The sequence below is a fragment of the Schistocerca nitens genome, chromosome 10, assembly GCF_023898315.1.
Source record: "Schistocerca nitens isolate TAMUIC-IGC-003100 chromosome 10, iqSchNite1.1, whole genome shotgun sequence".
Taxonomy (NCBI): Eukaryota; Metazoa; Arthropoda; class Insecta; order Orthoptera; family Acrididae; genus Schistocerca; species Schistocerca nitens.
In genome coordinates, this window is record NC_064623.1 from 213,964,484 (window position 1) to 213,983,518 (window position 19,035).

General features: G+C 41.3%; 1 protein-coding gene across 2 annotated transcripts in view; it reads left to right on the forward strand.

Moving 5' to 3' along the window:
* LOC126210404 (speckle-type POZ protein-like) overlaps window positions 1-19,035 on the forward strand; it is a 711,709-nt gene that overhangs the window by 125,864 nt on the left and 566,810 nt on the right. The gene's annotated exons all lie outside the window — the stretch shown is intronic.

Below are 19,035 nucleotides of genomic sequence, written 5' to 3' on the forward strand. Positions count from 1 at the left end.
TTATGATGATTAACACTATTTTTTTGTTCAGTAGGAATTATCACGGAAAGGAAAATCTGCCCAATTGTCACTGTTACAACAACAGTGATTTTCATACACGTGTTTTTGTTGCTGATTAGCGTCCGTAAATATGATGACACTGTTTAATGTCCAAAAGTTTAATTTAGTTCCAATTTACTTTATTGAAAAACATAATTACACGTAAAACCAAATAATGACATAAAAATCATCAAGTTACGCTTCTGATTCTTCACAGACACGTCTCCTACGTTCTAGCCCATAACTTTCTGCTCTCTCTCTCTCTCTCTCTCTCTCTCTCTCTCTCTCTCTAATAGTCCAGTCCATATGACCTCTTGATAGCAACCAGCCAAGCGTTGCACGTCGTCGTCAGGTGCTGCCCACCAGGGACAAAAACAAGAGACATCCGCGCGACATAGGAACACCTTGTTCCGTTTCAAGCTATACGGTCAGCAGAGTACATTTGGCGAACTCGTTCAGGCTTGTATTTAGAGCAGAAAAGTCCTCTGTACACGAGTAGTTAAGTCCAGTACAAGAAGGAGCCACGTACTGGTCACAAGGGAAATAAACATCATTGTAGGCCAGAAAAGTAACATTTAAATTTAATATTACGTCGCTGTACAGGTGCTCATGGTAAAATCCCATAGCTACTGTCATTCTCTAACTGTGTGCAGGTAATAGGTAGAACAGAAAGTTGTTTCAAAACAGAAGTAAATGACAGTACGAGGTGTATGCTCGGTAAGGAATATATATCGAAACCATAATTTGGAGACCGTAAGTGCCGACGAAGGTTGCCCTAAGTTCGCTATAGTTTACTTTGAGAGGGAACTTGCGAGCACTTCGATATTGGGTGCCAGTACCTGCTCGCTAATACACCGAGCAATCCCACCTCTGTTTTACAGAGAAGAAATCCTCAGGACATGGAAGGAGGTTTATGCCGCCGTTCGGGTATCTTGATTTAGGTTTCTTGTTGTTTCCTTCATGACGTGAAGGCGAATGAATTGTCCATTACGGGGTAGTGCCCTCGTAGGCGTTGAGAGAATGCGCTCAACCCTCCTTTCTCTTAGTGCTATCGGTGAAAGATCGAACCATTCAACAATTGGCGGATGTTATGTCCTCCATAGATGTCTAAACGGTCCTTCATAAGTATCACCTCCTCCTAAAAGCTATGCATTCTTGCTGCAACCACTGATCTCTATTTTGTGTTGTCCTCTTCATGTTTGATAATTCTGATATTTCTTATCTTCAGTATTATGAATATTGCTCATCGAATATCGATTCTTGTAGTTCTCAAATAATGTTTTCTTTCTCTTCTATGTTTCACAATTTTTCTGTCAAATTTTCCATCATATGGTAGCAAAGTACTTGCATACCTGAGGAGTGGAATATGGCGCAGATATACAGAAGCTGTAAGAAAAAAATGGACTGAATGTCGGAACTACGATGGTATTGGTCTTCTTAATACATGATAGAAATTTTTGACAAAATAGCTATGCATATCGCTGAAACTATATTATTAGATGCACAACTCGAAAGCTCATGCTCAGATATATCGTCACTATAACACAACTCATAGAAAAAAAATTATGAATTCCATTTACAAACTTTTCTTGTCTTCATTGGCTACTAATAGTCGTTTTATAAAGTAAATGGAAAAGGACTGTGAGACATTTTAAGAAACATGGGGTTGCTGTCTCATCTGGTAAGAGTTGTACAAGGTTTATATACAGGGCACGGAAAAACAATTTGACCAAAGTGTAGGCCAGAAAGACGGCATCAAACGGAGGAACCTGATACTGGAACTAGAGGTCGCAGCTGTATGTTTACTCGCGCTACGTGCGCCAACATCACCCCCGATGTCTGTCTTCAGGTCTGAAACATGTCTGTGTTTGCCAGACGTGAACAAACCGCACTCTACCCTCTCCCGCTAGGTGATACTGACGTGCAGTGCAGAACGTTGGTTTTAAGTGCCCTTTCGTTGTATTCAGTAGATACAGTGGTCCGACTGGAGTAGGTGCCAAAGTGTGAACGAGTGTTGAGAAGCAGCAACGTGGAATACAGTTTAACATGGAATAAGCTGAGGGACATACACTTGGCCTACGGCGTTGTTCATGGCAATGCAAAGGCGGGTCGTAGAATGTCTCAGAAGAATACTGCGGTGTCAATTGACCGACGTATCAGGGAGAAAGGGTAGTTGTAGAACTACCGTAGGCTACAGCAGACTGTCAGAAGTGAGCGAAGCCTACGGCAATTCTGCTAGCAGTTTTGGTCAGTTTTGATCGTAAGCGCGTTACCTGTACGTTCGGTGTGTTGCATACCGATCGGGCGTTACATTTCGATCACTTTGTTCGCGTTTTCGATCAGTGTCTTACTATAAGATTCTCCTAGAAATCGGAAGCGTTGAACCGTCTAGAAGCTGAGTCAAAACATATACAGGGTCGCGTAAGCTTCTGAACACACTTGTTCTACATAGATATGCTCCTGTCCGTTACTGTAGTAAACAGAGTTTATAGCAAAATTTAAACTGTCAATATTTAATCCAGATTTTATTCTAAAATTATTGATTTGTAACGAGAAACAGAGGGATGTTGTCGTACAAGTAAAAAACAATACAGATTTATCATACAGCGCTAGAAAACACAATTTCCTTAAAAAAAGGCAAAATTGAAAGGATCGCAAAACAAAAACGTAACAAACATGTCTTCAATACTTCGTCGATCGTATATAAAATATGTTTCTGTTATTCATTAACAACTTTCACACTTCTCAATAATAACAGGAATCTCTTGAATTTCATCACGACGAAGTTGAGTACAAAAAACAATAATAATATGGTTTATTTTATGTTTGTAATTACGTACACATTCCTTGTGAATTTCTTTTCATTTTGAGTAAAGGCGTCCATATGTCAAATTTCAGTTACCGCATTCACCAGAAAATAAGCCGCTCTTTTTCTCCAAATTTTCAATGGTAAAACTTGTCGTTTTACATACCCTTGCCGTACAAAAAATTAAGCGCTTTTGCAATAACACAACAACGGTCTGTAGCCGAAACTGGCGACAAGGTATTTTATTACGCAACAATTACTGGTATTTGATTGGCGTTAACATTGTGTGATTGCACCAGTATTTTTTAGTTAGCTTATAATTCAGTTTCAGTTGAATACTGTTCATAAAGTGTGATTTATGACGATATGTACGACCATTTAGAGCGAAAATCATCATCAAGTCAAAAAAAGCAAGCTCCAAACTTAAGAGCTGTGCGTTATGGGAAAACTACAACCAACAGTGTGGACTGGACGAATCTAATGTACTAATGTGTATGAGGTAACCAAAATCTGCTTGCATAAAATGAAACATCTTAAAATTTATAATGTGGATGTTAGTTCACAACCTTTTTCTGAGTACTAAGTAATTGCTGGTCAGAATGAAATTGACCTACAACAAGCTGAAGAGCATAATCTGAACATATCTCTGTAGGAAATGAAATCAGTGTCATTTTTAGGAAATCAGCCCATACGAGTTAACGTCGAAATTGGGAAGCAGATGGTAGAGCACTGTCATACGTTTAAATTTTTAGGGTACAATATTACAAATACTTCAAATAATGAATACAAAATATGTTAGATTTCTTTAAATATTTCTGTGGAATTATACGCAGGAAGTTGGGAAAGGAAGTCAAGTCTAGTGAAGTTCTATACAGCTGTGGCAATATCTGATCTGCTCTGTGCATGCGAAAAATCTCTGAGTAGGGAGATGAAAAGAGATCAGAAGCATATGAGATCAACTTCGTCAGATACATGGATGGGTACACTGTGATGGATGAAAGGAGAAATTTTGACATTCGAACTGAAAAAATGGTTCAAATGGCTCTGAGCATTATGGCACTTAACATTTGAGGTCACCTGTCCCCTAGAACTTAGAACTACTTAAACCTAACTAACTAAGGACAGCACACACATCCATGCCCGAGGCAGTATTCGAACCTGCGACCGTAGCAGTCGCGCGGTTCCGGACTGAAGCGCCTAGAACCGCTCGGCCACCGCGGGCCGGCTATTCGAACTGAGCTCAATACACAAATCATAACTGACACAATGAAACAATATCACGTAAACACCTAAACCGTATACCAGTTTGGAAATCAGTAAAATAAAAAAAAAACAATATAAACCAAGAGACAAATGATTATTAGGAAGGCCAATGAAGTGATGGCTTGGCCAGTTTTGAAGGAGACTGAACGGCCCAAACGCTCGAGAACCCCTGATGTAGATGATGCTGATGGTAATGATGTTCTCTTCTAACAGTTACGCCCAAGTACACGCGAGTAATGTAGACTAAAATGTGGTATGTGTAACGGGAGAAAGCGGGAAGATGGAAGGAGGAAGGCCTTATGTACTGTTTCAGTCGCACTCTCGTCTCTGGCAATATAGCCGGGTTCCGGAGGGAAAGCGAAGTCATCAGTGCTTTTCAATGTAGCACATTGTATGCATACGAGCGTGTGTAATCTGCTGTCGAACATCGAAGGAAAAAGAAAGAAGGAGAGAAGAGTGCTCGGAAAGGCTTTTCGTGCAGACGGACGACGTAGCTGCCTCCGGGGGACTTTGACAAACGCGAGTGTGCTCTCCGGCTCGCGCTATCGTGAAATAATGACCGCCAGATCCCGTGTCTCGCCGGAGCGGCCCGCGATGGCAGACTCATTACGGGGGACGGCGCGCCTGCCTAATAAATGGTCTCTAGCGTGGAAATCATTCATTTCCGGACGTAAGTTCGTTAGAGCTTTCTTGTTCCGTACCCTGTCATCGATCAATCCCTTGAGTTTCTACACGGTGGTAAAAATCACCCTGTATACGCAACATGATGACCAAATGGCATTCCAACTGGAGCTTTCTACCATACCAAAGGCAAACATTTACTTCATTACTTCACAAAAAATTGCTGTCCATTATCATACCCAGCCTCATAGGAATCGAAAAAAATATAATTTTTACCTGTAACGGAAACTGGGCGACTGTAGCCACTACACATGACCACCTCCACAAAAATGCGGATGAACCAACTAGCGTTTCTGCGGAACATCACGGAAGGTCGCAGGTGTCGGGGCAAGTAAAAAACTTTTCCCTCAAAATAACTTTACCGAACTTGCATTCTGCTGAAGAACCTGAAATTTTACAAACAAGTGTAATCACAAAAAACAATTCTTTGCAACTACCTGTATAGTAAATAAGCGTAAATTAATCTGAATTACACCATTATACAAGATGTATATCATTCCGTTGTTCCGAATATACAGGGTGATTCACGAAAGCATGCAAATATTTCAATATGTTATTCTACAAGTAAAACTAAAGAAAAAAGTTCGTGTACACACAGGTCCGCAAATGTTCATCTACGGAGTTACGGCTAGTAAAAGATTTTGCCTGAAATTTACCAACATCGGTAATATGAAGCCATCGCAAAACTGTACGAGGTTACAGTAAAGCACGATTTCCATTTATTTTGTTGTTGTTCATCTGGTGAAACTAATAAGAGATGCTCCAGACGCGTATCTGCAGTAGTTTTTCAGAACATCCAGTGAAGCAAACAAGTAATGTCGTAAAATTTTTAATTTATTACTTGGCCCAATTTGTTTTTTAAATTCGAGGCGACTGCACAAAGTGTTCAGCAGAAGTTGTAGACAATTTAATTTTGAAATAATGATGCTAATAACGTTAACTGAAACTGTATGAATTAGTCAGATAATCTGCTTTTATTAATACCATATCACACGTGAATTCATGTTACAGCGGATAAAACAAAGCTCAGTGTTAAGGAAGTTGTACAGTGGGCATACAGTTTCACAATACATTCACAATAAATGTTCAAAAACGTGTCCACCGAGTTCAATGAATGTAGCTACACATGTATGAACTGATTTTGTTGCTCGTTTCAGTTTCACAGGGTTGTTCTTAATTTTGCCGATTGCATTCATAACGCGAGCAAGTAATGCCTCACGTGTATTGACTTTGTCCTCATAAACTATGTCTTTCACCCATTTCCATACAAAAAAATGGATTGGTGTTAAATCGGGCGATCTGACTGGCCACAGACGTCTAGTATCTCGACCAGTCCATTTATGGCGAAAATGTTCATTTAAATGTGTAGTGACGGGTGGGCGAAAATGGAGGCGCGCCGTCATGTTGAAAACACATATGTAATAGCGTAGCGAGTGGAACATCTTCGAGCAAGCGGGGCTTTAATTCTCGAAGGAATTGTAAGTACGTCTCGCCAGTTAGACGTGCTGGGAGAATATTTTGTTAGACTCATCATATCAACGACGATGAAGTAAATGGAAATCTTGCTTTACTTTAACCCCTTACAGTTTTGAGATGGCTTCACCCTAGTGAAGTTGCTAAATATGAGGCAAAATCCTTTATTAGCCGTAACTCCGTTACTAACATTTGCGGAACCATGTTTATATGGACTTTTTCTTTAGTTTTACTTGTAGAATAATGTATTGAAATATTTGCGTATCTTCGAGAACAACCACGTATACTGGCTGATGAGCTGCACTGTTTAAGACAGACACTTTCGAAACAATTTAAGAGATCATTATGATATTTGCACTTGATTAATTCTGAGAAACTGCTGTATGAGCGACGAATAGTCCCTTGTAATACTCAACTTGGCTTTTTCAAATGAAACCATAGTATATGTCTATACGTGGTGATATGTTATGCAGAGGGAGAGAAGGACGGGGCTGTGTCTCGCCTACAGCAGTGGCGTTAGCCGGCTAGACGAGCCTGAGGCGGCTAGGGACACGCCAGCGTGTGCTTCCGAGTGTGCTGCTGGCTGGAACTTTGCTCTAAGAAACACAGGGTGAATCAGCAGGCGTCATCCGATTTCAAAACTATCGTGACTGTTATGTTATTTGACGTATGTGTATGAACAACTTACTAGTGGAAAGAGCAAACTCTCTAGTTTTACACGGTTTCAGCTAGGTAGCAGCGGTGTGCGCCCATTTCAGTTCTAGTAAAAATGGTGTCGGGACACCAGAAAGCGCTTTGTGTTCTAAGTTTTGGGGACTGCGGATCAGTTATAAACGCTCAGCGCGACTTTCGTGTGGAACATCCCATACCACAGAGCAGCAGACAGAGGGGTGAACAATTCCAAGAAACAGGTTGCGTGTGTAAAGGCAAATTGCCGGGGTGCCAGCCGAGTGTCTGACACAGACGTCGAGCGCATCCGCCATAGTGTCTCAAGGAGTCTGTTCGTCGCACAGCTCGACAGCTCAACGTGACCCCGATGTTCGTCTGGCGTGTGTTGCGTAGACGTTTACATACGAAACCGTACGAAATTCAGCTACTGCAAGCCCTTCGTGAACGTGACAAACGACAGCGTGTGGAGTTCTGTAATTTCGTTCTTGGCAAGATGGAGGATTACAGTTTTCTCCCACGCTAAGCGTTCAGTGACGAGGCAACATTCCATGTAAATGGAAAGGTGGGCCGTCAAAATGTGAGAATATGGGGTACGGAACAACCACATGAAATTGCACAACATGAGAGGGACTGTCCAAAATTGAATGTGTTTCGTGCAGTTTCACGGGAAAAGTTATACGGTGCAGTTTTATTTGCCCATAATTCTGTTACAAGAAGTATATATCACGATAAGCTTGAAAACGTTCTTATCTCACAGATGGAGACTGATTTGGACGACTTCTGTAAAGTTTGGAAGGTAGGAGACGAGATACTCGTAGAAGTACAGCTGTGAGGACGGGGCGTGAGTCGTGCTTGGGTTGCTCAGATGGTAGAGAACTTTTCCGTGAAAGGCAAAGGTCCCGAGTTCGAGTCTCCATTCGGCACACAGTTTTAGTCTGCCAGGAAGTTTCATTTCAGCGCACACTCCGCTGCAAAGTGAAAATCTCATTCTGGAAACATCCCCCAGGCTGTGGCTAAGCCATGTCCCCGCAATATCCTTTCTTTCAGGAGTGCTAGTTCTGCCGGGTTCGCAGGAGAGCTTCAGCATAATTGTTGCCTGTACAGAAGAACTTATTTGTATATGATTTACATTTTCGTTAATATATTAGGTAATAATGCACAGCTCATGGCTACAAAATGACTGTGATGACTTTAAGATTATTTTGAATTTAGTGTAAAGTGTGTGTGTGGGACAGCCCGTAAATCTGAATATTTCTCAGTGTTAAACGTCGACTCAGTGCAACGCGATGCCACAGAGAATAACGAAGGGCTTGAATCACTGCGCTTGTTGTCTTTGCGTCTTTCAGTCTTTGGCATTCCGTCCTTTAAGTTTCGGCAGCTTTATGTCTTGGAGGGTCGTTCCGGTGATCTCACGAGAGGTACATCTGAAGAGATCTGGTCGGCGATATAGCCGTGCGATTTAACGCGAACTGTTTCTGGGTGCAGAGCGTTGGACTTGCCTTAATTTACTGAGCTCTGCCCCACACTTTACCTTCGTGCATCATCTGGAATACTCTGAACACAATTATCTCATTTATGTTGGAGTACGTGTTGGAACTTTAGCTTCATACTTGTGAGCATCAAGGCAGAAGTGAACTTGCAAGGTGATAATTATTAAAGTACATGAAATAAAATAGCCATTACTGATGAACGGTTTGCCTTAGGACGTTCAAACTGCACGGTTGGCAGCGGGACACGATGGGAATTAGTATGCGTTTGGTTTGGTTTACCAACGGAGCCCACTTTCATTTGGATGGGTTTGTCGCCGCGCGGGATTAGCCGAGCGGTCTTGGGCGCTGCAGTCATGGACTGTGTGGCTGGTCCCGGCGGAGGTTCGAGTCCTCCCCCGAGCATGGGTGTGTGTGTTTGTCCTTAGGATAATTTAGGTTAAGTAGTGTGTAAGCTTAGGGACTGATCACCTTAGCAGTTAAGTCCTATAAGATTTCATACACACATTTGATTTTTTTGGGGGGGGGGGGGGTGGTGGTTCGTCGATAAGCAAATTTGGTTCATTGGGGGGATCGACAATCCGCATTTGGCGATCGAGAAGTCTGTTCACCCTCAACGGGTGACTGTGTGACGTGCAATGTCCAGTCACAGAATAATCGGTGTGATATTCGTTTGGTGACTATCATACGGTACATGAAATTTTTGGAAAATGATTGCACCCCACTATCCAAACTGACCGTGAGTTCGATAAGATGCATTTCATGCAAGACGGAGTTGGACACCATCGAAGCTGGAGAGTGTCTGATGTCCTGGAGGAGCACTTTGGCGACAGCATTCTGGCTCTGGGGTAGCCAGAGGCCACTGGCAGGGGCCTCGATTGGCTGCCACATTCTCCCGATCTGAACACATCGGACTCCTTTTTGTGCGGCTATATTAAAGATAAGATCTACAGCAGTAACTCCGAGACTATTAGTGAGCTCAAAACTGCCGTTCAGCTCATCGACAGCATTGATGTTCCGACACATTAGCGTGTGATGCGGAATTTCGCTATTCGTGTCCACGACATCATCGGCAACGATGGAAGGCGTATCGAACATGTCATAACCTAAATTCGAATACCTGTAGTGACGTTTACACGTTGAATAAAGTGCGTGCACGGCCAGTAGGTTGCGAGCAATTTACGACTTTTCTCATATAGTCTAGTAATTGTCATCCTGTAGATTATGTTGCTACAGCTGATGTTATTGGTTGCATGTGATGAAGAGCAGTGAACGATGAAACTTCCTCGCAGGTAAAAACTGTGTGCCGGACTGAGACTGGAACTCGGGACCTTTGCCTTCCACGGGCAAGTGCTCCACCAACTGAGCTACCCAAGCACGACTTGCGATCTGTCCTCACAATTTTACTTCCGCCAGTACATCGTCTCCTACCTTCCAAACATCAGCAGTGAACTATGTTATGCATCGTGTTTAGTGAAGGAAAAAAAAATTTCTTCAAATGTTTGCACATAGGTTTTGACAGTCACTGCTTTGAGAAATAAAACTCTGCATGCATATGTTCTGCGTTTATGCTGTAATTCTGCTGTTTATTTATGATTGTTTGTTAATAACTTTGCTTTGAATCCACACTGACGTGAGATCACCATTCACTGATCTTCAGTAATATAAATAAATATTTATGAATGTTGAACTATGATCCTATTGTTTTTGTCAGCGTTATTAGCCCTATGGTTTTCTTTGTCCATTTCTCAATACTTCGCCAAACAATCTATAAACTGTTAGACAAATAGATCATTTCTTATCTGCGTACCGGTGCATTAAAACGCCGGTGTGCGACCAACCTCTGTGACATATAAAGGCGAGCCAGCCTGTAGTGCAGGTCTGATATTCTGGCCTTGCGACGTTCAGCAACCGCTGCCAGAAGATAGGGAGGCGACTCATTTGTAAATAAAATGTACAGTTTAGGATTTATCTGTTTTGAACAGCGAACCGAAAGCTTTGTTACACGTAAATTCGCGAATACCTTTGACAGTAGCGTAATACGAACTTTTCTACTCTCAGTACACAACTCCAAAATTGGAAAAATAAATTATTTAATGAAGCAATTCAATTATACTGCTCCGCAAGTTCTGTGGACAAAAGAAAATAAGCTGTATGATTCAACGAATAGGAAAGATACATTACATCCGCTGACTTCAAATAAAATGCTAAGTAGTTTTCTCCTTCTGCTAAGTCAGTGAAAGTATTGAAGTGATATGTCCCCACATTACGGAATCTAAATGTGGCATGACAGAGATAACCGACACACTAAACTTTTTTCCCAAAATTGTTTCGCTGAGGAAGATATTACAGTGGTTCCTTATTTAATTCTTCAAGCGAACGTCCGAATGACAGGTATCGAAATAAATGTCCATTGGACACACAAACCACTGAAATCACTCTACAGAGGAATATCCACTGGATCTGACAGAATGTCGATGTTTCTATTTAGAGTGAGCGAAAGAATTTTCTCCTCCTCTAGAAGCAATGTGCCGTATGTCATTTCAGGAGTGAAGCGTTACTAGATGTGGAATTGTCTCTTTACAGTTGCTAATTCTATTAGAAATAAAAGAAGGAACTGGAACGCTATCTACAACTTATACAGAAATTGTACTGCAGTTATAAGGACATGAAACGGTAGTTTTGAACCCTATAGCGCACGTAATTGAATATACACTAATTACGAAATGTTGTCGAATTAGATGAAGTGATGAGTAGAAAATTAGGTTTGGAAATGAGTCTCTAAACGTAGTTGAAAAACTTTGTTATACGGACTGGAAAATAACTGTTGATACCAGATATAGATGGGATATAAAATGCAGACTGGGAACAACACGAAAGGAATGACTGAAAAAGTGGAATCTGTTAAAATCTGATATCAGTTTAAGTGTTAGTTACTGGTAACAATTTGTCAGTTAGTGATATCTGTCACGAGTGCAGCCGAGAATGGAAGTGAAACATGGACGACAAATAGTTGAGACAAGGAAATAATAGTACATTTTGAAATGTGGTGCAACAGGAGGACATTGAAGATTGGATGGGTAGATGGAATAACAAGTAAGAAATTACTGAATCAAGCTGCAATAAAATGTAATTTATGTCACAACTTGAATGAAAGAAGAAATCGGTTGACAGGATAAATAATGGGGCATAAAGGAATCGTCACTTTGCCAACATAGGGAAATCTAGGAGCTGTGGACGGAAATATAATACTGAATACTGTAAGCAGACTGAAACGAATGTAGGCTATAAAAGTTATGTAGACATGTTGAGGTTTGCAAAGAACGTATTAGTGTGGACAGCAGCATCGAAGCAGTCAGTATTGGTGCTAAAGGCCATGGCTACACCCAAGCGTTGCTGGGAAGTGGATTAATATGGGGTTAGAGCCTGCACTGATGACAGATGACTTTGCACATGTTGCTCTGGTGGCTGCCAGCATTGTCAGTAGACTGGATATCGCTAGGGATGTCCTACACCTGAACAGAACTGGGACGAGAAGATTGGTACAGCGGATGGGTCTTGGGTGTTGCGATGCGTTGTGAAACACCTCTTGTCACTGGCAGTAGAAATAGGTCTTTGTTAGGCAAGTCCATACAAAAGGTTCCCCTTCCTAAATACTATCTCCAGTAATTTAGAAAATTTTCAATCAATCATGAACAAGATAGATTGTAACACACCTTCAACACATGGTAAGGAGAAGAGACTAATGAGAAAAGTAATATAGGAGGTTCCCCTTCCTAAATACTATCTCCAGTAATTTAGAAAATTTTCAATCAATCATGAACAAGATAGATTGTAACACACCTTCAACACATGGTAAGGAGAAGAGACTAATGAGAAAACTAATATAGGACACTTCACACACTTAACAAACGTTCACCAAAACATGCAATAGATACAAAATAAAATAGAGCAATTTCGAGTTTCAGCCGTTGAACTACACGGAATTCTCCGTCACTGAGCATTGGGGTGGAGACTCAGAGAAATCGAACATGTAGTATTCTCGTTGTATGAAAGGACAGACTCTTATTGTATGACTACTACAAATTGTGGAGGATCATGTACTTATTTCTGAAAGACATCACAGTTCGAACCAAGATATGGCCTTAGTACTGTAAGTGAAGAAAAACTCTCCCATACATCGGCCATTGAATGGACAGGTCCTAATGACGCCAAGAAATTAACCACCACGTGTGCGTATCGATTTCCTAGTGATAGTGTGGACACTTTTCTCATTAAATTAACAGAGGTACTAGCTAAAATCTCAGGTACAAAAGTCTACATACTGTTGTGTAAAGACATAAACACAGGTATCATAAATGAAACTGGTAGCATCCTCATAAATATTCTTCAGAGTTTTGGGATGTCCCAGTAGGTCAGTAGTAGAAAAATGGTTACTACAATGACGGCATCAGTGAATGAATATGTTGCCAAAAGTATGGACAGAGAATTGTGTGATATAGCTGTCAGAGCGTTTCTGTCAAATAACAGTAAAATCGGGTATGGAAAAATTCGCTACATTGCAAGCTTATGAAACACATTTATCAGATATCAAAATACAAGATTCTCCAAATGAACCAGAAAACCAAACAGGTTATGAAGTGTACAGAAAAATGAAGGTAAATGTAAAATCCTCTAAATTCTCAACATTATTTAAATTTAATTTTGAAAAGCCATTTTGAAAATCACCCAATTCAGTAAAATTGTCTTACAAAAACAAATGGATAACAGCAGGTATTAAGAAGTCCTTCCAAATCTTTCAGTACCTCATTTACATTGAAAAGAGTAATAATGAGTCAGAATTATTAAATTTCTATCGTGGGTGATAAAAGATTTAGAAAAAGTTGCTAACGGCTGCAAAAAGTCATAAGTACACTGTTGTTGCTACAACAGCAGAGCATGAAGCTGGTAAAAATCTGCAATAAATAAAATATAAAAGGTCTGTAGGACTAAATGAAGTAACAATCTGTGTACTAAAACATTGCACAGAGGGTGTACAAGCACCCTTAATAAACACAAGAGACAAATTCTTTACATCAGAATGCTTAAAACAGGCAAGAGTTGTACTCCTACTAAAGAGAGGTAACCAGAAGGCATAGAAAATTAGTGCCTATTTCGCTGTTGTGTCCATTCTCGAAAATAATATAAACAATTATGAAAGACAGATTAATGAGTTACCTGGATACATACCAAATTTTGAGTGAATCATTGTTTGATTTTCGATGTAGTAGGAGTACAGAATCAGCCATACGGAAATTCACTAATGATGCTTATCCCCGATATTATTGAATCTGTATATTGAGCAAGCAGTAAAGGAAACAAAAGAAAAATTCCGATTAGGAAATAAAATCCATGGAGAAGAAATAAAAACTTTGCGGTTCGCCGATAACATTGTAATTTTGTCAGAGACAGCAAAGGACCTGGAAGAGCACCTGCACGGAATGGACAGTGTCTTGAAAGGAGGATATAAGATGAACATCGACAAAAGCAAAACGAGGATAATTGAATGCAGTCGAATTAAATCGGGTGATGCTGCGGGAATTAGATTAGGAAATGAGACACTTGAAGTAGTAAATGAGTTTTGCTATTTGGGGAGCAAAATAACTGATGATGGTCGAAGTAGAGAAGGTATAAAATAAATACTGGCAATGGCAAGGAAAGTGTTTCTGAAGAAGAGAAATTTGTTAACATCGAGTGTAGATTTAAGGGTCAGGAAGTCGTTTGTGAAAGTATTTGTATGGAGTGTAGCCATGTATGGAAGTGAAACGTGGACGATAAATAGTTTGGACAAGAAGAGAATAGAAGCTTTCGAAATGTGGTCTTACTGAAGAATGCTGAAGATTAGATGGGTAGATCACATAACTAATGAGGAGGTATTGAACAGAATTTGAGAGAAGAGAAATTTGTGACACAACTTGACTAGAAGAAGGGATCGGTTGGTAGGGCATACTCTGAGGGATCAAGGGATCACTAATTTATTATTTGAGGGCAGTGTGGAGGGTAAAAATCATAGAGTGAGACCAAGAGATGAATACACTAAACAGATTCAGAAGGATATAGGTTGCAGTAGGTACTGGGAGATGAAGAAGCTTGCACAGGATAGAGTAGCAGGGAGAGCTGCATCAAACCAGTCTGTGCAATGAAGACCACAACAACAACAACATGCTCTTGACAAAGGTGAGTGTGTCACACACAGTTTTTAGATGCTTTGACCATAACATTCTACTAAATAAGTTAGAAGCATTAACGATAAGAGCAGTAGCTAACGACTGGTTCTGATCATATCTAGCTCACAGGGTACAAATTGTACAGATAACACATACCTCAAATAAATCTGTGTTAGTAAAGCACTTATCAGCTCCAAAACATATTAATAAAGGAGTGCCTGAGGGTAGCAGTTTAGGAACAATACTCTTCCTGACTTACATCTACGGCTTTCGCACTAGTGACACTCATGGGAAAAAAAATATCTTTGCTGATGACAGCAATATTATATTCACTGAGGAAACTAGGGAACTGCCTGCACAGAAAGCTAACAAGACCCTTAAGGAGGTTTACAATCGATCAATAAGCAATAAAGTGACATTGAACATAAAGAGAACAAATGCCATGAATTTCAGTTTGAGGAGTGAAAGAGATGGTATTCAATAAAATGTAGATGGCACCTCCACAGACAATGCAACAAATGGAAAACGTCTAGGAATGAATACTGATTCTCAGTTGAACAGGCAAAGGTACTTGCAAACACAATGTATTCAGCATGCTATGCCCTTAGAGACCCGCCATCATTATACACTGATGCGCCAAAGAAACTGGTATAGGCCTGCGTACTTAAATACAGAGATATGTAAACAGACAGAATACGGAGCTGCGGTCGACAACACCTGTATAAGACAAGAAGCGTCTGGCGCAGTTGTTAGATGGCACGTTATCACGATTTAACTGAGTTTCAACGTGTTGCTGTAGACGGCGCACCAGCGATGGGACACAGCATCTCCGAGGTAACGATGAAGTGAGGGATTTTCCCGTACGAACATTCCACGAGCGTACCGTGAATATCAGGAGTCCAGTAAAACATCAAATGTCTGACATCGCGGCGACCGGAAAAAGATCCTCGAAGAACAAGACCAACGAGGACAGAAGAGTATCGTTCAACGTGACACAAATGCAACACTTCCGCAAACTGCTGCAGATTTGAATGCTGGACCATCAACAAGTGTCAGCGGACGTACCATTCAACGAAACGTCATCGATATGGGCTTTCGGAGCGGAATGCTCACTCATCCTTGACGACTGCGTGACACAAAGCTTTACGTCGAGGCTGGCTCTCTCAGCGCTGACATTGTGACTGGAAACTTGTTGCCTGGTCGGATGAGTCTCTTTTGCAATTGTATCGATCGCATGGACACGAATGGGTATAGAGAGAAGCTCATGACTCGATGGAGCCTGGCCGGCCAGTTTGCACGAGCGGTTCTAGGCGCTTCAGTGTGGAACTGCGCGACCCCCACGGTCGCAGGTTCGAATCCTGCCTCGGGCATGGATGTGTGTGTTGTCCTTAGGTTAGTTAGGTTTAAGTAGTTCTAAGTTCTAGGGGACTGATGACCACAGATGTTAAGTCGCATAGTGCTCAGAGCCATTTGAACCATGGACCCTATATTTCAGCAGGAGGTTCTGTAATAGTGTGGGACGTGTGCACTTGGAGTGATTGATATGGGGCTCCTGATATATCTACATGATATATGATCTGACAAGCGACACATACATAAGAGTCCAGTGTGATCACCTGCATCCATACATGTCTATTGTGCATCCAGACGGTCTTGGGCAATTCCAGCAGGACAATTCCACACATGAACAGTATTGAGCATATCTGGGATGCTTTGCAACTTGCTGTTCACAAGATATCTCCAGCACCTCTTACTCTTACGGAGTTAAGTACTGCCCCCAAGATTCATGGTGTCAATTCCCTCCAGCGTTACTTCAGACATTAGTGGACTCCATGCCACCGTGTTGCGGCACTTCTGCGTGCTCGCAGGCATGTGTACCAGTTTCTTCTTTAGTGTACATCAGCCAGCATCTTTTAGGTACGTACTGTTCGTGTATACTGTTAATTCTTAGTTATGGTATTCTCTTCTGGGGATTAAATGTAAGAAATGGGAACAAAATTTCCAGACTGCAGAAAACTGCCATAACATCATTAACCGAGGGTAGTACTCGAATGTCGAAAACACAGGGGATTTTAAATGCACTTTGTGTCTACATTTACGAATCAGTTGCACACGTCAAAAATAACATTCGTTATTACTGCACAAAGAGCTGGAAGAAGATTTAGACTGAACTTGCCTTTACCAAGAAAAAATTAACAGAATTTTCCATCAAGGAATAAAACTCAACACTAAAATTCCAAAGGAGATTAAGGGAATTGCTTAAACAAATCTATTTAAAAGGAAAATTGAAAGGTACCTTTTAACCCCAGCATTCTATACACCGAAGGATTGCTTAGATAATGCAGGGAACAGTCTGATAATAAAAATGTAACACAAATAATAAATATAATAAGAAACCTAACATTCGAGGAAACGTTTTCACACCACATTCCCCCCCCCCCCCTTTTTGCCCTTTTTGCCTTCCTTTTTGTGGAGGGACTGATCCTCCCAGAGTTGTGTAGTGCATAATAGTGAGACCCTGTCCTCTACCTGAGCTAAGCACCCTACTCGTTATAGAGGGATGCAGGTTCTGTTTTTCAGGTTAGCAGGTGCGAAACTGCGGTGCACTAAGTGGTCCTGACGTCAGCTGACGGTGCGTGTGTGGGCAGTGCTGTGAAACAATGTGTGTACAGCGTGCTTGGAGTGTGAAGTGAGTGTCAGTGAGAAGTGAATGGACAGTGTAGCATTAGCGTTTGATCACTGTGAAGTGACCCGTTTGAGAGACAGTACTGCGCCTGACACGCACGCAAGTTTCCTGCCGAGGCGCCGGCTCATCCTGGCCTGGGGACTTGCCGCGTTGAGGAGGCCGCGAGCTGCCCAAAAAGCGGCTGTAGAGTTCCGCGTAGCGTGAGCCGAGTGGAACCGTGTTTAGACCTGGAGACAGTGAGGTGTACTGCGTTCGTCATAACAATGAACGTGTGTAAACATTACACGATATATATTCTCCAGTGCTCGGTTGAATCCCATTGCATGTCGTGTCACGTGGAGCGGAAGTCAAGCTGTGTCCAGTACAGTTCAGTCAAGTAAGATAATAGGGATACGTTTTATGGTGCGTTTACCTGCACATAGACTGAGCGATAATGCGGGACAACAGCTTTAGCGGCGCATTAAACTTGGACAGCACTGAACAGCCATCTGGTCCAACTAACCTGCAATGATGTGAGCAGCTGCAGTTCAGACGTAAAAAGAGACGAGCAGAGAAACAATGTAGCTTCGAAAGTCATTTAATCTTTAAAAAGAATGAAATAATATTCGGAAAAACTCCAGCACTACCTCACGCTTCATAGCTGATCTGACGGAAAGCATAAAATGCTCTCGTTCTCACGTCACGCAGTATTCTAATTACAAACAAGATTGATGCAAGTCCATAACTTAAACACAGGGTCAATATTCTCAGCGAGCTATATGAGATGCAAAAGCATGCTGCAGGGATTTCACCGTACTGTTGGATACTGAAGCCACTGGATGTATTAGTTACAGTCAGTCGTCTGGTAATCTCTTGGCCCCTTCCTTATCCGAATCCGAGAGATACGTTTCACTTCTCGAACTGTCATCTGGTACGTCGATAACGAGTCGCTCAACAACAGAATCCACGAAGCCACCCAGCCGCCGCATATAATCCTCATCTTTTGTGAGGAGCCAGAACTCGGCAGTGACTGTGAAAAAGCCGCGTGCGTTAGTTCCAAGACGTCTGACTGGCAGTTGAACGGTCTTGTTATTTCTCAGGCCAAATCCCTTAACTCGGCTGCAGGTCACTGCTGTTGGGTTCATAATGTAATGGATCGGCGACAAATGTAAGCATGCAGAATTTTTATGGCGTGCTCGGTGTTGTGAAAATGATTGTTTCTCACGTTTCTACGACACTCATCACTCTGGTTCGTGTGAGGCTACATCTGTGCTATAAAACATTAGGGATAGTCCAAATAAATAGTATTCGGTTTTTATTTTAGGCCTAAAAATTAAACAGTTATGTATTGTTAATTTAAGCTACCTTTATTAACAATCTTCCATAAAACTCGATAATTCAGAATTTATATTTGAAATGAAAACAGGAATTTCGCGTGGAATATGTAATTTGAATAAGACGAGGTGCATTACTCATAAAAATGATGATTAATTTGGCAGTTACAAGATGTAGGTGCTTGAAATTGAACGAAACAAAAATGAAGGTGAGACTTGGACGAGCTATCCATGAACTGTGGCAAGTTATCACTACTACACTACCGATTCCGTTATACAGCAAATGTGTATTTGTTTTTATACTGTATCAAATGCAGTCCCTCGGAAAGCGTCAAAGCCAGTCTCTTTCTACAGATTTATCGCAAACATTAAGAACAACCTATTTCTCGGCGCTTTCCGACAGTGTTCGACA